Source organism: Bombina bombina, chromosome 4, assembly GCF_027579735.1.
Source record: "Bombina bombina isolate aBomBom1 chromosome 4, aBomBom1.pri, whole genome shotgun sequence".
In the NCBI taxonomy this organism is placed as follows: Eukaryota; Metazoa; Chordata; class Amphibia; order Anura; family Bombinatoridae; genus Bombina; species Bombina bombina.
Genome location: NC_069502.1, coordinates 17,022,128 through 17,040,591, shown reverse-complemented (window position 1 = coordinate 17,040,591; position 18,464 = coordinate 17,022,128).

Here is an 18,464-nt window from a genome sequence, read left to right as displayed (position 1 = left end):
TAGTGTAATCTAATAGCAGTTGCCTGCCTGCCTGCCACTGCCAGCCTGTGTGTCTGGCTCACAGCATATACTGTGCCTACTTGCTCAGTGCCACCACTCATATCTGGTGTAACATTAGTGTAAAAAAAATTTTAAAAAAACTTTTACATCAGTCTGCTAGTGTAATCTAATTTCAGTTACCAGGCCAGCCTGCCACTGCCAGCTGGTGTGTCAGGCTCACAGCATATACTGTGCCTACTTGCTCAGTGCCACCACCAGTCATATCTGGTTCTGGTGTAACAGTAGGGTAAATTTTTTAAAAAAAAACTTTTACATCAGTCTGCTAGTGTAATCTAATAGCATTTGCCAGCCTGCCACTGCAAGCCTGTGTGTCAGGCTCACAGCATATACTGTGCTTACTTGCTCAGTGCCACCACTCATATCTGGTGTAACATTAGTGTAAATTTAAAAAAAAAAACTTTTACATCAGTCTGCTAGTGTAATCTAATTTCAGTTGCCAGCAGGCCAGCCTGCCACTGCCAGCCTGTGTGTCAGGCTCACAGCATATACTGTGCCTACTTGCTCAGTGCCACCACCAGTCTTATCTGTTGTAACAGTAGTGTAAATTTTTTTTAAAAAAACTTTTATATCAGTCTGCTAGTGTAATCTAATAGCAGTTGCCAGCCTGCCACTGCCAGCGTGTGTGTCAGGCTCACAGCGTATACTGTGCCCACTTGCCCAGTGCCACCACTCATATCTTGTTTAATAGTAGTGTAAGTGTACATTTAAAAATAAAAAAAATATTTTGACTGTGAAACATCAGTCTGCTTTTTTGTGTCAGGCTCACAGCGTATACTGTGCCCACTTGTCCAGTTCCACCACTCACATTATCTTGTTTAATAATAGTAGTGTAAGTGTACATTTTAAAAATAAAAAAACTATTTTGACTTTGAAACATCAGTCTGCTTTTTTGTGTCAGGCTCACAGCATATACTGTGCCCACTTGCCCAGTGCCACCACTCATATTATCTTGTTTAATAGTACTGCACTGTCAGTGTACATTTAAAAAAAAAAAATTTTTGACTGTGAAACATCAGTCTGTTTTTATGTGTCAGGCTCACAGCGTATACTGTGCCCACTCACAGTAGCTTGCACGCATAGTAACACTAATTGAAAAAAAAATGACAGGCAGAGGCAGGCCGACCCGCAGGGGCCATCGTGGTCATGGTGCTGTGATTCCATTTGGCCATAGAATAATGCCCAGTGTTAGGCCACGTACCATGAACACGAAAAGTTCTGATGAAATAGTTGACTTTATAACACAGGACACCCAAACTTCTACAGCTTCCGCTCATAACCTTGACACACTATCCTCCTCCTCTAGCTTAGCTTCAGGCACCTCTCAACTTACCACTCGTCCAACTGCCGTCACCACCGACACTAGTACCACAGCCGCCTCACTTGATCTGTCAGAGGAGTTATGTACACCTCAGTGTGAAGAAATGAGTGATGCGCAACCATCATTGACAGAGGATGTAGATAACTGTGATATGTCTCAGTCAGGCAGCATTACAGACATGGACGACGCACGGTGTGATGATGATGATGATGTTGTACCCGCCGTAGCTTCCGTTGTTGAGTTGTCAGATACAAGTGAAGGGGTTGATGATGATGATGCGTCCATGGATGTCACGTGGGCGCCCGGTAGAAGAGAAGAAGAACAGGGGGAAAGTTCAGATGGGGAGACAGTGAGGAGCAGGAGGAGGATATGAGTTGGAAGCAGGTTGAGGTCGTCGCAAGGAGCTAGTGGCACAGTCAGACAGCATGCATCGGCACCCGGGGTCAGCCAGACAGCACGCCAATCAACACATGCTGTTTCCACCACCGGAATGCCGTCATCACAGAGCTCAGCAGTGTGGATTTTTTTTTATGTGTCTAACTCTGACAACAGCAATGCCATTTGCAACCTGTGCCAAAAGAATCGGTGGGAAGTCCAACACCCACCTAGGTACAACTGCTTTGCAAAGGCACATGATCTCACATCACAAACGCCTATGGGATGAATACATGAGGACAAGCAGCACACAAACTCAAAGCCGCCATCCTCCTCCTGGTCCAGCATCTTCAGCCACGTCAACCACTGCTTTGCTCCTTGCCCCCTCTCAACCATCCGCCAATCCGTCTCTCTTCCGGAGCAGTTCCTGCTCATCTGCCCACAGTCAGGTGTCTGTCAAGGACATGTTTGAGAGTAAGAAGCCAATGTCACCAAGTCACCCCCTTGCCCGGCATCTGACAGCTGGCTTGTCTGAACTCTTATCCCGCCAGCTTTTACCATACAAGCTGGTGGAGTCTGAGGCGTTCAAATAATTTGTAGCTATTGGGACACCGCAGTGGAAGGTACCCGGCCGAAATTTCTTTGCACAAAAGGCAATCCCCAACCTGTACTTGATTGTGCGAAAGGAAGTAATGGCATGTCTGGCACACAGTGTTGGGGCAAGGGTCCATCTGACCACTGATAGCTGGTCTGCAAAGCATGGTCAGGGCAGGTATATCACCTACACTGCGGATTGGGTAAACCTGCTGATGGCTGCCAAGCATGGAATGCCTGGCTCTGCAGAGGATGAGTTGGTGACACCGCCATGACTTGCAGGCAGGCCTGCTGCCACCTTCTCTACTCCTCCTACTCCATCCTCTTTTATAACCTCCTCAGCTGAGTCCTCTTCTGCTGCTGCGTTTTGCTCCACATCAACGGCATCCCCCAGCTCCCCAGGTACTATTCCACATCCCGGATACGGCAGTGTCATGCCGTCTTGGGGTTGACTTGCCTGAAAGCAGAGAGTCACACCACAGCAGCACTCCTGTCCGCTCTGAACGCACAGGTGGATCAGTGGCTGACTCCGCACCAACTGGAGATCGGCAAAGTGGTTTCTGACAACGGAAGTAATTTGGTGGCGGCATTGAAATTGGGCAAGTTGACACATGTGCCGTGCATGGCACATGTGTGTAATCTGATTGTACAACGCTTTGTGCATAAGTACCCAGGCTTACAGGACGTCCTGAAGCAGGCCAGGAAGTTGTGTGGCCATTTCAGGCATTCCTACACGGACATGGCGCACTTGTCAGATATCCAGCGGCGAAACAACCTGCCAGTGAGGCGCTTGATTTGCGACAGCCCGACACGTTGGAATTCAACACTCCTAATGTTCGACTGCCTGCTCCAACAAGAAAAAGCCGTTAACGAGTATTTGTATGACCGGGGTGCTAGGACAGCCTCTGGGGAGCTGGGAATTTTCTTGCCACGTTACTGGATGCTCATGAGCAATGCCTGTAGGCTCATGCGTCCTTTTGAGGAGGTGACAAACCTAGTCAGTCGCACCGAAGGCACCATCAGCGACATCATACCATTTGTTTTCTTCCTGGAGCGTGCCCTGCGATGAGTGCTGGATCAGGCCATAGATGAGCGTGAAGAGGAAGAGTTGTGGTCACCATCACCACCAGAAACAGCCTTATCAGCATCGTTTGCTGGACCAGCGGCAAAGCAGGAAGAGGATTGTGAGGAAGAGGAGTCAGAGGAGGAATGTGGCTTTGAGGAGGAGGAGGAAGACCAAGCACAACAGGCATCCCAGGGTGCTCGTTGTCACCTATCTGGTACCCGTGGTGTTGTACGTGGCTGGGGGGAAGAAGATACCTTCAGTGAGATCAGTGAGGACGAGGAACGGAACATGAGTAGCTCGGCATCCAACCTTGTGCAAATGGGGTCTTTCATGCTGTCGTGCCTGTTGAGGGACACTCGTATAAAAAAGCTGAAGGAGAACGAACTGTACTGGGTGTTCATGCTACTAGACCCCCGGTATAAGCATAAAGTGACTGAAATGTTACCGAATTCCCGCAAGTCGGAAAGGATGGAGCAGTTCAAAAATAAATTAAAAAGTATGCTTTACACAGAGTATAAGGGTGATGTCACAGCACAACGGGAATCTAACAGGGGAAGAGGTGAAAGTAATACTCCTCCTCCCACGACCACGCCGGCAAGGACAGGACGCTTTCCAGATGTGTTGTTGATGGAGGACATGTGGACCTTTTTAACTCCTATGCATCGCCACAGCCCTTCGGGATCCAGCCTCAGAGAATGACTCAGCCGACAGGTAGCAGAGTACCTCAATTTAACTGCAGATCTCGACACTCTGAGGAGCGATGAACCCCTTGACTACTAGGTGTGCAGGCTTGTCCTGTGGCCTGAGCTATCCCAATTTGCAATTGAACTTCGGGCCTGCCCCGCTTCAAGTGCCCTGTCAGAAAGGACCTTCAGTGCAGCAGGAGGTATTGTCACTGAGAAGAGAAGTCGCCTAGGTCAAAAAAGTCTTGATTGCCTCACGTTTATTAAAATGAATGAGGGATGGATCCCGAAGGGACTGACATTGGGCGATACATTAGAGTAAAAAAGGCCTGATGAGATGAGCTGCCTTGGGCTAAAAATGGTCCACACACTGCTGTATTTTATCTTCGAATGCCGGATGACTTGCGTGACTTATCCGCCAACAACTAGGGTTCAAGCCGCAATGTTTTAGGGCACTTTCTAACTGTCAAACAAACATCAATTTTTCTGGCCGCTGCTACAGCAGCGGCTGCAACAATACCTAATTTTTCAGGCATGTGTACATGCCTAATTTTTCTGGCCTCTGGTGCTGCACTGTGGCTTCAAAACCCAAACCAAAAAAAAGGCACATAACAGGGATTAAAATGCTAAGAATAGTACTACTTAAAACACCACTCATATCTGGTGGCACAGTAGATTGCACGCGCAGTGCCCCAAATTTGAAGTAGGAGGAACGACCAAGCATTTTTTTCCATCTCCCGGTTCCTAAAATCCATGCCATATACACGTCCCCTGGATCAGCAACTGCCTCTGGGAACCTTACCACACATCTTGTAATTCTCTGTCTGGGAAATTATATATCTGTCAAACCTATCTATTTATCTATCAAATCTATCTAACTATCAATCATATCTATCAAATGTATATTGCATCTATTGATCTATGTAATTCGTATCTATCAAATGTATATTGCATCTATTGATCTATGTAATTCGTATCTATCAAATGTATATTGCATCTATTGATCTATATAATTCGTATCTATCAAATGTATATTGCATCTATTGATCTATGTAATTTGTATCTATCAAATGTATATTGCATCTATTGATCTATGTAATCTATGTATCTATCTATCAAATCTATCTATCTCGTGGCCGGACTGTTTTGTGACAGTCAGCCACTTGTGTTTCAGCCAAATTTGAAGTAGGAGGACCGACAAAGCATCTTTTTCCATCTCCCGGTTCCTAAAATCCATGCCATATACACCTCCCCCGATAGGGGGAGTAACAGGTATTAAACTGATCAGAATAGTACTACTTAACACACCACTCATATCTGGTGGCACAATAGATTGCACGCGCAGTGCCCCAAATTTGAAGCAGGAGGACCAACCAAGCATCTTTTTCCATCTCCCGGTTCCTAAAATCCATGCCATATACACGTCCCCTGGATCAGCAACTGCCTCTGGGAACCTTACCATGGGTCCCAGACCGCACATCTTGTAATTCTCTGTCTGGCAAATTATATATCTATCAAATCTATCTATTTATCTATCAAATCTATCTAATTATCAATCGTATCTATCAAATGTATATTGCATCTGTTGATCTATGTAATTCGTATCTATCAAATGTATATTGCATCTATTGATCTATGTAATTCGTATCTATCAAACGTATATTGCATCTATTGATCTATGTAATTCGTATCTATCAAATGTATATTGCATCTATTGATCTATGTAATTTGTATCTATCAAATGTATATTGCATCTATTGATCTATGTAATCTATGTATCTATCTATCAAATCTATCTATCTCGTGGCCGGACTCTTTTGTGACAGCCACTTGTGTTTCGGCCAAATTTGAAGTAGGAAGACCAAGCATCTTTTTCCATCTCCCGGTTCCTAAAATCCATGCCATATACACCTCCCCCGATAGGGGGAGTAACAGGTATTAAACTGATCAGAATAGTACAACTTAACACACCACTCATATCTGGTGCCACAGTAGATTGCACGCGCAGTGCCCCAAATTTGAAGTAGGAGGACCGACCAAGCATCTTTTTCCATCTCCCGGTTCCTAAAATCCCTGCCATATACACGTCCCCTGGCGCGGCAACTGCCTCTGGGAACCTTACCATGAGTCACAGACCGCACATCTTGTAATTCTCTGTCTGGAAAATTATATATCTATCAAATCTATCTAATAATCTATCAAATCTATCTAACTATCAATCGTATCTATCAAATGTATATTGCATCTATTGATCTATGTAATCTATGTATCTATCTATCTATCAAATCTATCGATCTCGTGGTTGTGCAAATGGACAGTTTGCGGTTGTTTGCGGTGCGTTACATAGGGAGTTTGGTCTGTCACTGTGAAGTGGGCGTAACCCTTACACTACCTGATCGATACAACATCATACCTGATGTTTTAAAGCACGTTATTCCAAACAATTTAGGAATGTTAGGTGATTTATGCCCTTTATGGATTAAAACCAGACTCTGCATCAACTATGTAATTTTCCGTGGGAGTTTTGCCATGGATCCCCCTCCGGCATGCCACAGTCCAGGTGTTAGTCCCCTTGAAACAACTTTTCCATCACTATTGTGGCCAGAAAGAGTCCCTGTTGGTTTTAAAGTTCGCCTGCCTATTGAAATCAATGGCGGTTCGCCGTTCGCGAACCGAAATTTTTAGGTTTGCAACATCACTACTATTTAATAGCTACCTAGTTAAAAAAGAAAAAAATACCTGTAAAATAAAACCTAACCTAAGTTACAATTACACCTAACAATACACTATAATTAAATTAATTCCCAAAATTAACTACCATTAAATACAATTAATTAAAATGATCTAAAGTACGAAAAAAAAACATTAAATTACAGATCGTGGGCCTTTATCAAGTCTTGATAAAGGCCCACGATCCAGGGCTGAAACACGTCAACAGTTTTGGTAAGCCTTATTCTATTTGTTGTATGATAGTTTTAGCTTTATTGCACTATTGTGATATATTTCTACAGGTCACTAACAAGTTACAACGAACCAACACTTTAGAAGATTCACTACACCACAGAGGGATTTCATGTGAGGATCACATTACCTTCATAGATTTTATGTTCTGACATCGCCCATCTTTATTATTTTTTCACATCTCACTTATCACTTGTTGATAATTTTTTGTGACTCATTTTTGTGATTCATCAATTTTTTACACATTTTGATTTTCATTTTTTCACATTTTTTATTTTTTCTATTTTTTGGGAATTTTTTCACCATCACACATTGGAATACGTCATCACTGGAACACGTCAACACATGGACACTATATATATGTGACTTTGCCTATTGTTTATTTTGGGACTATAGACAAGTATTTTGCTCTTAAGGTGCACCTTAGAGTTTGTTTTTATTTTTGGACTTTTATTTTTGGACTTTTAGTTCTATATGTTTTTAATATACTGTGTTTAATATGTTTGTACTATCCTTTTTAGTATTTTATATAAATACTAGTCCTAAAGCCCTTCACACGGGCCATTTTTTGCAGTACAGCGGTCCCACCCCTTGCGCTCTATCCCTCCCCCTCTCTTTTGATCTCTCTATCTCCCCCCTCTCTTTTGCTCTCTCTCCCCCTCTCTTTTGCAGTCTCTCCCCCTCTCTTTTGAGCTCTCTCTCTCCTCACTCTCTTTTTAGCTCTCTCTCTCCCCCTCTCTTTTGTGCTCTCTCTCTCCCCCCTCTTTTGCGCTCTCTCTATCCCCCTCTCTTTTGCGCTCTTTCTCTCTCCCTCTCTTTTGCGTTCTCTCTCTCCCCCTCTCTTTTGCGCTCTCCCCCCTCACTCCCCTCTCTTTTGCACTCTCTATCCCCCCTCTCTTTTGCTCTCTCTCTCTCCCCCTCTCTTTTGTGCTCTCTCTCCCCTCTCTTTTGCGCTCTCCCCCCCTTCTCTTTTGCCTTCTCTCTCCCCCCTCTCTTTTGTGCTCCCTCTCCCCCCTCTCTTTTGCACTCTACCCCCCTCTCTTTTGCGCTCTCTCCCCCTCTTTTGCGCTCTCTCTCCCCCTCTCTTTTGCGCTCTCTCTCCCCTCTCTTTTGTGCTCTCTCTCCCCCTCTCTCTTTTGCTCTCTCTCGCCCCCCCCTCTCTCTCTCCCACCTCTCTCTCTCTTCCCCCTCTCTTTTGCGCTTTCTCCCCCTCTCTTTTGCGCTCTCTCCCCCCTCTCTTTAGCGCTCTCTCTCCCCCCTCTCTTTAGCGCTCTCTCTCCCCTCTCTCTCTCTCTCTCTCTCTCTCTCTCTCTCTCTCCCCTCTCTCACCCCTCTCTCTCCCCCCCTCCCCCCTCCCTCTCGACCCCCTCTCTCCCTCTCCCCCCCTCCCCCCCTCACATGGGCCATTTTTTGCAGTACAGTGGTCCCGCCCCTTGCGCTCTCTCCCTCCCCCTCTCTTTTGCTCTCTCTCCCCCTCTCTTTTGCTCTCTCTCTCCCCTCCTCTCTTTTGCTCTCTCTCTCCCCCTCTCTTTTGCGCTCTCTCCCCCTCTCTTTTGAGCTCTCTCTCTCCCCCATCTCTTTTGTGCTCTCTCTCTCCCCCTTCTCTTTTGCGCTCTCTCTCTCCCCCTCTCTTTTGTGCTCTCTCTCCCCCCTCTCTTTTGCTCTCTCTCTCTCTCCCCCTCTCTTTTGCGCTCTCTCTCTCCCCCTCTCTTTTGTGCTCTCTCTCTCCCCCCTCTCTTTTTGCGCTCTCTCTCTCCCCCTCTCTTTTGCGCTCTCTCCCCTCTCTCTCTCTCTCTCTCTCCCCTCTCTCTCCCCCCTCTCTCTCTCCCCCCCTCCCCCCTCTCTCCCTCTCCCCCCCTCACATGGGCCATTTTTTTGCTCGCTCTCTCTCCCCCCTCCCTTTTGCTCTCTCTCTCCCCCTCTCTTTTGCGCGCTGTCCCCCTCTCTTTTGAGCTCTCTCTCTCCCCCTTCTCTTTTGCGCTCTCTCTCTCCCCCTCTCCCCCCCCTCTCTCTCTCCCCCCTCTCTCTCTTCCCCCTCTCTCTCTCTCCTCTCTCTCCCCCTCTCTCCCCGATCTTTTTATTTCTCCCCCCTTTCTATCTCTCTCCCCTCTATCTCGCGTGAACGACCGCACCCGGCCACGCCCCTTCACACCTGGCCATGCCCCCTTAATAAGCCTTCACGCCTGGCCACTTCCCCTTCACACCAGGCCACGCCCCCCCGCTCATGCCCGCCCCCTTCTCTTTTGCTCTCTCTCTTTCCCCTCTCTTTTGCGCTCCCTCTCCCCCTCTCTTTTGCACTCTTCCCCCCTCTTTTGCGCTCTCTCCCCCTCTTTTGCGCACTCTCTCTCCCCCCTCTCTTTTGCGCTCTCTCTCCCCTCTCTTTTGCGCTCTCTCTCTCCCCCTTCTCTCTTTTGCTCTCTCTATCCCCCCTCTCTCTCTCTCCCACCTCTCTCTCGCTCTCCCCTCTCTTTTGCACTCTATCCCCCTCTCTTTTGCGCTCTCTCTCCCCTCTCTCTCTCTCTCTCTCTCTCTCTCCCCTCTCTCTCCCCCCTCTCTCTCCCCCCTCCCCCTCTCTCCCTCTCGACCCCCTCTCTCCCTTTCCCCCCTCCCCCCCTCACACGGGCCATTTTTTGCAGTACAGCAGCCCCACCCCTTGCGCTCTCTCCCTCCCCCTCTCTTTTGCTCTCTCTCTCCCCCCCCTCTCTTTTGCTCTCTCTCTCCCCCTCTCTTTTGCGCTCTCTCCCCCTCTCTTTTGAGCTCTCTCTCCCCCCTCTATTTTGCGCTCTCTCTCTCCCCCTCTCTTTTGCGCTCTCTCTCTCTCCCCCTCTCTTTTGTGCTCTCTCTCTCCCCCCTCTCTTTTGTGCTCTCTCTCCCCCCCCTCTCTTTTGCGCTCTCTCTCCCCCCTCTCTTTTGTGCTCTCTCCCCCTCTCTTTTGCGCTCTCTCTCTCCCCCTCTCTTTTGCGCTCTCTCTCTCCCCCTCTCTTTGCGCTCTCTCCCCTCTCTCTCTCTCTCTCTCCCCTCTCTCTCCCCCCTCTCTCCCCCTCCCCCCTCTCTCCCCCTCCCCCCTCTCTCCCTCTCCACCCCCTCTCTCCCTCTCCCCCCCGTCCCCCCTCACACGCGCCATTTTTTACAGTACAGCAGTCCAAACCCCTTGCACTCTCTCCCTCCCCCTCTCTTTTGCTCTCTCTCTCTCTCCCCCTCTCTTTTGCTCTCTTTCTCTCCCCCCTCTATTTTGCTCTCTTTCTCTCCCCCCTCTCTTTTGCGCTCTCTCTCCCCCCTCTCTTTTGCGCTCTCTCTCTCCCCCTCTCTTTTGAGCTCTCTCTCTCCCCCCTCTCTTTTGCGCTCTCTCTCTCCCCCCTCTCTTTTGCTCTCTCTCTCTCTCCCTCTCCCCCCTCTCTCTCTCCCCCTCTCCACCCCTCTCTCTCTCCCCCTCTCCCCCCTCTCTCTCTCCCCCTCTCTCTCTTCCCCCTCTCTCTCTCTCCTCTCTCTCCCCCCTCTTTTTATGTCTCCCCCCTCTCTATCTCTCTCCCCTCTATCTCGCGTGAACGACCGCGCCCGGCCACGCCCCTTCACACCTGACCACGCCCCCTTAATGGGCCTTCACGCCCAGCCAATTTTACCTTCATGCCAGGCCACGCCCCCTGCCCACGCCCGCCCACGCCCACTTCTGCCACAGATCAGGTAGGGACTCAAAGGCCAGGTGTGTTTGTCCTCGTGCTGTCTCTACTGCGCATGACAGCTTCGGACAAACACACTTGGCCTTTTATATAATAGGATACATCACTCAATCTTTTGGCGCTCTTGACACTCTTTTAATTATAAAATGTATTTGCCCATAGGAATCAATGCGACTCCAGAAATGTCTATTTCCGCACATTTCTGAATATAAGCAGTTTATCTGATTTACAGCAGTTTATCATCTGATGGCAGCATATATATGATTCACCCGATGTGAGAGGGGAATTTACGGGCAGCGTGGGTTTCAACAGTTACGCTGAAACCTACGCCTTATATGCAATCTCGCCCATAGAGGCCTATCTATCAAAGTGTCAACCGCAAATATACCAGAATTCTGCATCGTAATTGTTGCGAGATTGATCCGACCTAGTTATCAAAGCCTCAAGCCTCAATTTGTGACGTAACATTTGATCCGCCGGTCTCAATCCGATGCAGATCGATGCTTACGTCATTACAGATGTTTCGAATACACCTTCGGCTCTATTTGACACCTTTTCCCATTTATTAAACTTTTGAAAGGTACGCTCGTGGCTATTCAGATGCAGCGTACCTGGTATTCAGTCCGCCACCCTTGAGGCCGCAGATGCCATAGAAATCAATGGGAGTATGAAAGCACCGAAAGCTTATGTTCGATGCTGCAAGAGAATGAAGCATACCCCATTGATTTCTATGGTAGAAAACAAGTGATGTTTACACCTAACACCCTAACATAAACCCCGAGTCTAAACACCCCTAATCTGCCCCCCCGATATCGCCGACACCTAAATAAAATGTATTAACCCCTATCCCGCCGCTCCCTGACACCGCCGCAACATAAATAAAGTTATTAACCCCCTCCCACATCACCACCACTAACTAAACCTATTAACCCCTAATCCGTCAGCCCCCCACATCGCCAAAACCTAAATTAAGCTATTAACCCCTAAACCTAACAACCCCTTAGCTTTAAATTAAAAATACAACATCCCTATCTTCAAATAAATTAAAACTTACCTGTAGAATTAAAATAAAATTAATTTTAAACTATTATTTAACCTACCCTAAATATTATACTAAAATGACATTAAACTACCAATTAAATAAAATAAATTACATATTAAAAACCCTAACCCTACTAAAATTATTTAAAGTAAACATTATTAAAAGTACTAAATTACAAAAAAAACTCTGTTACAAAAACTAACAAACCAAATTATAAAAAATAAAAAAGAATTGCACCTAATCTAATAGCCCTATCAAAATAAAAAGCTCCCCCAAATAAAAAAAACAATAGCCTACAATAAACTACCATTGGCCCTTAAAAGGGCCATTGTGGGGCATTGCCCCAAAGATATCAGCTCTTTTACCTGTAAAAAAAAATACAAACACCCCCCAACAGTGAAACCCACCACCCAACCAAACCCCCAAATAAAAACCCTAATTTTAACAAAAACCTAAGCTACCCATTGCCCTGAAAAGGGCATTTGTATGGGCATTACCCTTAAATGGGAATTTAGCTATTTTACTGCCAGACCCTAATTTAAAAAAAAAACCACCCAAAAAACCCTTACAGTTATTGAAGTCCCGCTTAAAGGATCCATCCAGCCAACGAAGTCCTCATCCAGGCGGGAAGAAGTCTTCATTCAGATGGCGAAGTCTTCATCCATGCGGCAAGAAGTCTCCATCAAGACAACATCTTCTATCTTCATCAATCCGGCGCGGAGAGGGTCCATCCTGAAGACATCCCCCGCAGAGCATCCTCTTCATATGGTCGCCACCGTACACTGGACCTTCAATGCAAGTGAAGCCATCAAAGATGGCGTTTCTTGCATTCCTATTGGCTGAAAGATTAGGATTTGAGCAGCTCTTATTCTATTGGCTGTTCCAATCAGCCAATAGGATTTGAGCTCTCATTCTATTGGTGGTGATGTGGGAGGCCAGAGGTTTAGGGGTTAATAAGTTTATTTAGGTTGCGGTGGGGTTGGAGAGCGGCTGGATAGGGGTTAACAACATTATTTAGATTGTGGCGGGGTCAGGGAGTGGCGGGATAGGGGTTAATAACTTTATTTAGGTTGCGGGGGGTCGGGAAGCGGCGGAATAGGGGTTAATAAGTTTATTTAGGTTGCGGCAGGGTCAGGGAGCAGCGGGATAGGGGTTAATAACTTTATTAAGGTTGGGAAAAACACGAATAGACGCAAGATCGAAAACTGTTAGTTAACAACAGTCCGATACTCTTTGCCCCGTACTTGGTGTGCTTGTTTTTGACGGCTTTTTTTTATAAATAAGGAGAGAGTATTAATATCTGCAGCCGTGATGTTTGGCGATGTTAGGCGAGCGTATTGATGCCGGCGAATGCAACATAGTTGACAGCTTGATACATATCCCCCATAATGTTAAATAGCAGATGTATTTATATTTGTGATTTTTTTAAAAAGATAATTCTCTAATGCAGATACTTTGCAGTTTTCTATTCTCATCTCATTTCAATGAAATCTTAATCTATCAGACACAGGTGAAATGAGTTATCCAGGTGAAGAAAGTAGCTAGGTGAATAACGAGTGTTAAAAGCTCATTACTACTGATGATCTACACTTTTATAGCGAGTGATATATAGCTCATTACTACTGATGATCTACACTTGTATAGCGAGTGATATATAGCTCATTACTACTGATGATCTACACTTGTATAAAGATTAATATATAGCTCATTACTACTGATGATCTACACTTGTATAATGAGTGATATATAGCTCATTACTACTGATGATCTACACTTGTATAAAGAGTGATATATAGCTCATTACTACTGATGATCTACACTTGTATAACGAGTGATATATAGCTAATTACTACTGATGATCTACACTTGTATAATGAGTGATATATAGCTAATTACTACTGATGATCTACACTTGTATAACGAGTGATATATAGCTCATTACTACTGATGATCTACACTTGTATAACGAGTGATATATAGCTCATTACTACTGATGATGTACACTTGTATAGCGAGTGATATATAGCTCATTACTACTGATGATCTACACTTGTATAACTAGTGATATATAGCTCATTACTACTGATGATCTACACTTGTATAAATAGTGACATATAGCTCATTACTATTGATGATCTACACTTGTATAACGAGTGATATATAGCTCATTACTACTGATGATCTACACTTGTATAAAGAGTGATATATAGCTCATTACTACTGATGATGTACACTTGTATAGCGAGTGATATATAGCTCATTACTACTGATGATCTACACTTGTATAACGAGTGATATATAGCTCATTACTACTGATGATCTACACTTGTATAACGAGTGATATATAGCTCATTACTACTGATGTTCTACACTTGTATAACAAGTGATATATAGCTCATTACTACTGATGATCTACACTTGTATAACGAGTGATATATAGCTCATTACTACTGATGATCTACACTTGTATAAAGAGTGATATATAGCTCATTACTACTGATGATCTACACTTGTATAACAAGTGATATATAGGTCATTACTACTGATGATCTACACTTGTATAAAGAGTGATATATAGCTCATTACTACTGATGATCTACACTTGTATAATGAGTGATATATAGCTCATTACTACTGATGATCTACACTTGTATAATGAGTGATATATAGCTCATTACTACTGATGATCTACACTTGTATAACTAGTGATATATAGCTCATTACTACTGATGATGTACACTTGTATAGCGAGTGATATATAGCTCATTACTACTGATGATCTACACTTGTATAACAAGTGATATATAGCTCATTACTACTGATGATCTACACTTGTATAACGAGTGATATATAGCTCATTACTACTGATGATCTACACTTGTATAACGAGTGATATATAGCTCATTACTACTGATGTTCTACACTTGTATAACAAGTGATATATAGCTCATTACTACTGATGATCTACACTTGTATAATGAGTGATATATAGCTCATTACTACTGATGATCTACACTTGTATAACTAGTGATATATAGCTCATTACTACTGATGATGTACACTTGTATAGCGAGTGATATATAGCTCATTACTACTGATGATCTACACTTGTATAACAAGTGATATATAGCTCATTACTACTGATGATCTACACTTGTATAACAAGTGATATATAGCTCATTACTACTGATGATCTACACTTGTATAACGAGTGATATATAGCTCATTACTACTGATGATCTACACTTGTATAAAGAGTGATATATAGCTCATTACTACTGATGATCTACACTTGTATAATGAGTGATATATAGCTCATTACTGCTGATGATCTACACTTGTATAACAAGTGATATATAGCTCATTACTACTGATGTTCTACACTTGTATAACGAGTGATATATAGCTCATTACTACTGATGATCTACACTTGTATAAAGAGTGATATATAGCTCATTACTACTGATGATCTACACTTGTATAATGAGTGATATATAGCTCATTACTACTGATGATCTACACTTGTATAACGAGTGATATATAGCTCATTACTACTGATGATCTACACTTGTATAATGAGTGATATATAGCTCATTACTACTGATGATCTACACTTGTATAACGAGTGATTTATAGCTCATTACTACTGATGATCTACACTTGTATAGCGAGTGATATATAGCTCATTACTACTGATGATCTACACTTGTATAACGAGTGATATATAGCTCATTACTACTGATGATCTACACTTGTATAGCGAGTGATATATAGCTCATTACTACTGATGATCTACACTTGTATAGCGAGTGATATATAGCTCATTACTACTGATGATCTACACTTGTATAAAGAGTGATATATAGCTCATTACTACTGATGATCTACACTTGTATAGCGAGTGATATATAGCTCATTACTACTGATGATCTACACTTGTATAGCGAGTGATATATAGCTCATTACTACTGATGATCTACACTTGTATAACGAGTGATATATAGCTCATTACTACTGATGATCTACACTTGTATAACGAGTGATATATAGCTCATTACTACTGATGATCTACACTTGTATAAAGAGTGATATATAGCTCATTACTACTGATGATCTACACTTGTATAACGAGTGATATATAGCTCATTACTACTGATGATCTACACTTGTATAAAGAGTGATATATAGCTCATTACTACTGATGATCTACACTTGTAAAAAGAGTGATATATAGCTCATTACTACTGATGATCTACACTTGTAAAAAGAGTGATATATAGCTCATTACTACTGATGATCTACACTTGTATAAAGAGTGATATATAGCTCATTACTACTGATGATCTACACTTGTATAACGAGTGATATATAGCTCATTACTACTGATGATCTACACTTGTATAAAGAGTAATATATAGCTCATTACTACTGATGATCTACACTTGTATAACGAGTGATATATAGCTCATTACTACTGATGATCTACACTTGTATAAAGAGTAATATATAGCTCATTACTACTGATGATCTACACTTGTATAATGAGTGATATATAGCTCATTACTACTGATGATCTACACTTGTATAAAGAGTGATATATAGCTAATTACTACTGATGATCTACACTTGTATAACGAGTGATATATAGCTCATTACTACTGATGATCTACACTTGTATAACGAGTGATATATAGCTCATTACTACTGATGATCTACACTTGTATAACGAGTGATATATAGCTCATTACTACTGATGATCTACACTTGTATAAAGAGTGATATATAGCTCATTACTACTGATGATCTACACTTGTATAACGAGTGATATATAGCTCATTACTACTGATGATCTACACTTGTATAAAGAGTGATATATAGCTCATTACTACTGATGATCTACACTTGTATAAAGAGTGATATATAGCTCATTACTACTGATGATCTACACTTGTATAACGAATGATATACAGGGAGTGCAGAATTATTAGGCAAGTTGTATTTTTGAGGATTAATTTTATTATTGAACAACAACCATGTTCTCAATGAACCCAAAAAACTCATTAATATCAAAGCTGAATAGTTTTGGAAGTAGTTTTTAGTTTGTTTTTAGTTATAGCTATTTTAGGGGGATATCTGTGTGTGCAGGTGACTATTACTGTGCATAATTATTAGGCAACTTAACAAAAAACAAATATATACCCATTTCAATTATTTATTTTTACCAGTGAAACCAATATAACATCTCAACATTCACAAATATACATTTCTGACATTCAAAAACAAAACAAAAACAAATCAGTGACCAATATAGCCACCTTTCTTTGCAAGGACACTCAAAAGCCTGCCATCCATGGATTCTGTCAGTGTTTTGATCTGTTCACCATCAACATTGTGTGCAGCAGCAACCCCAGCCTCCCAGACACTGTTCAGAGAGGTGTACTGTTTTCCCTCCTTGTAAATCTCACATTTGATGATGGACCACAGGTTCTCAATGGGGTTCAGATCAGGTGAACAAGGAGGCCATGTCATTAGATTTTCTTCTTTTATACCCTTTCTTGCCAGCCACGCTGTGGAGTACTTGGACGCGTGTGATGGAGCATTGTCCTGCATGAAAATCATGTTTTTCTTGAAGGATGCAGACTTCTTCCTGTACCACTGCTTGAAGAAGGTGTCTTCCAGAAACTGGCAGTAGGACTGGGAGTTGAGCTTGACTCCATCCTCAACCCGAAAAGGCCCCACAAGCTCATCTTTGATGATACCAGCCCAAACCAGTACTCCACCTCCACCTTGCTGGCGTCTGAGTCGGACTGGAGCTCTCTGCCCTTTACCAATCCAGCCACGGGCCCATCCATCTGGCCCATCAAGACTCACTCTCATTTCATCAGTCCATAAAACCTTAGAAAAATCAGTCTTGAGATATTTCTTGTCCCAGTCTTGACGTTTCAGCTTGTGTGTCTTGTTCAGTGGTGGTCGTCTTTCAGCCTTTCTTACCTTGGCCATGTCTCTGAGGATTGCACACCTTGTGCTTTTGGGCACTCCAGTGATGTTGCAGCTCTGAAATATGGCCAAACTGGTGGCAAGTGGCATCTTGGCAGCTGCACGCTTGACTTTTCTCAGTTCATGGGCAGTTATTTTGCGCCTTGGTTTTTCCACACGCTTCTTGCGACCCTGTTGACTATTTTGAATGAAACGCTTGATTGTTCGATGATCACGCTTCAGAAGCTTTGCAATTTTAAGTGTGCTGCATCCCTCTGCAAGATATCTCACTATTTTTTACTTTTCTGAGCCTGTCAAGTCCTTCTTTTGACCCATTTTGCCAAAGGAAAGGAAATTGCCTAATAATTATGCACACCTGATATAGGGTGTTGATGTCATTAGACCATACCCCTTCTCATTACAGAGATGCACATCACCTAATATGCTTAATTGGTAGTAGGCTTTCGAGCCTATACAGCTTGGAGTAAGACAACATGCATAAAGAGGATGATGTGGTCAAAATATTCATTTGCCTAATAATTCTGCACTCCCTGTATAGCTCATTACTACTGATGATCTACACTTGTATAAAGAGTGATATATAGCTCATTACTACTGATGATCTACACTTGTATAGCGAGTGATATATAGCTCATTACTACTGATGATCTACACTTGTATCACAAGTGATATATAGCTCATTACTACTGAT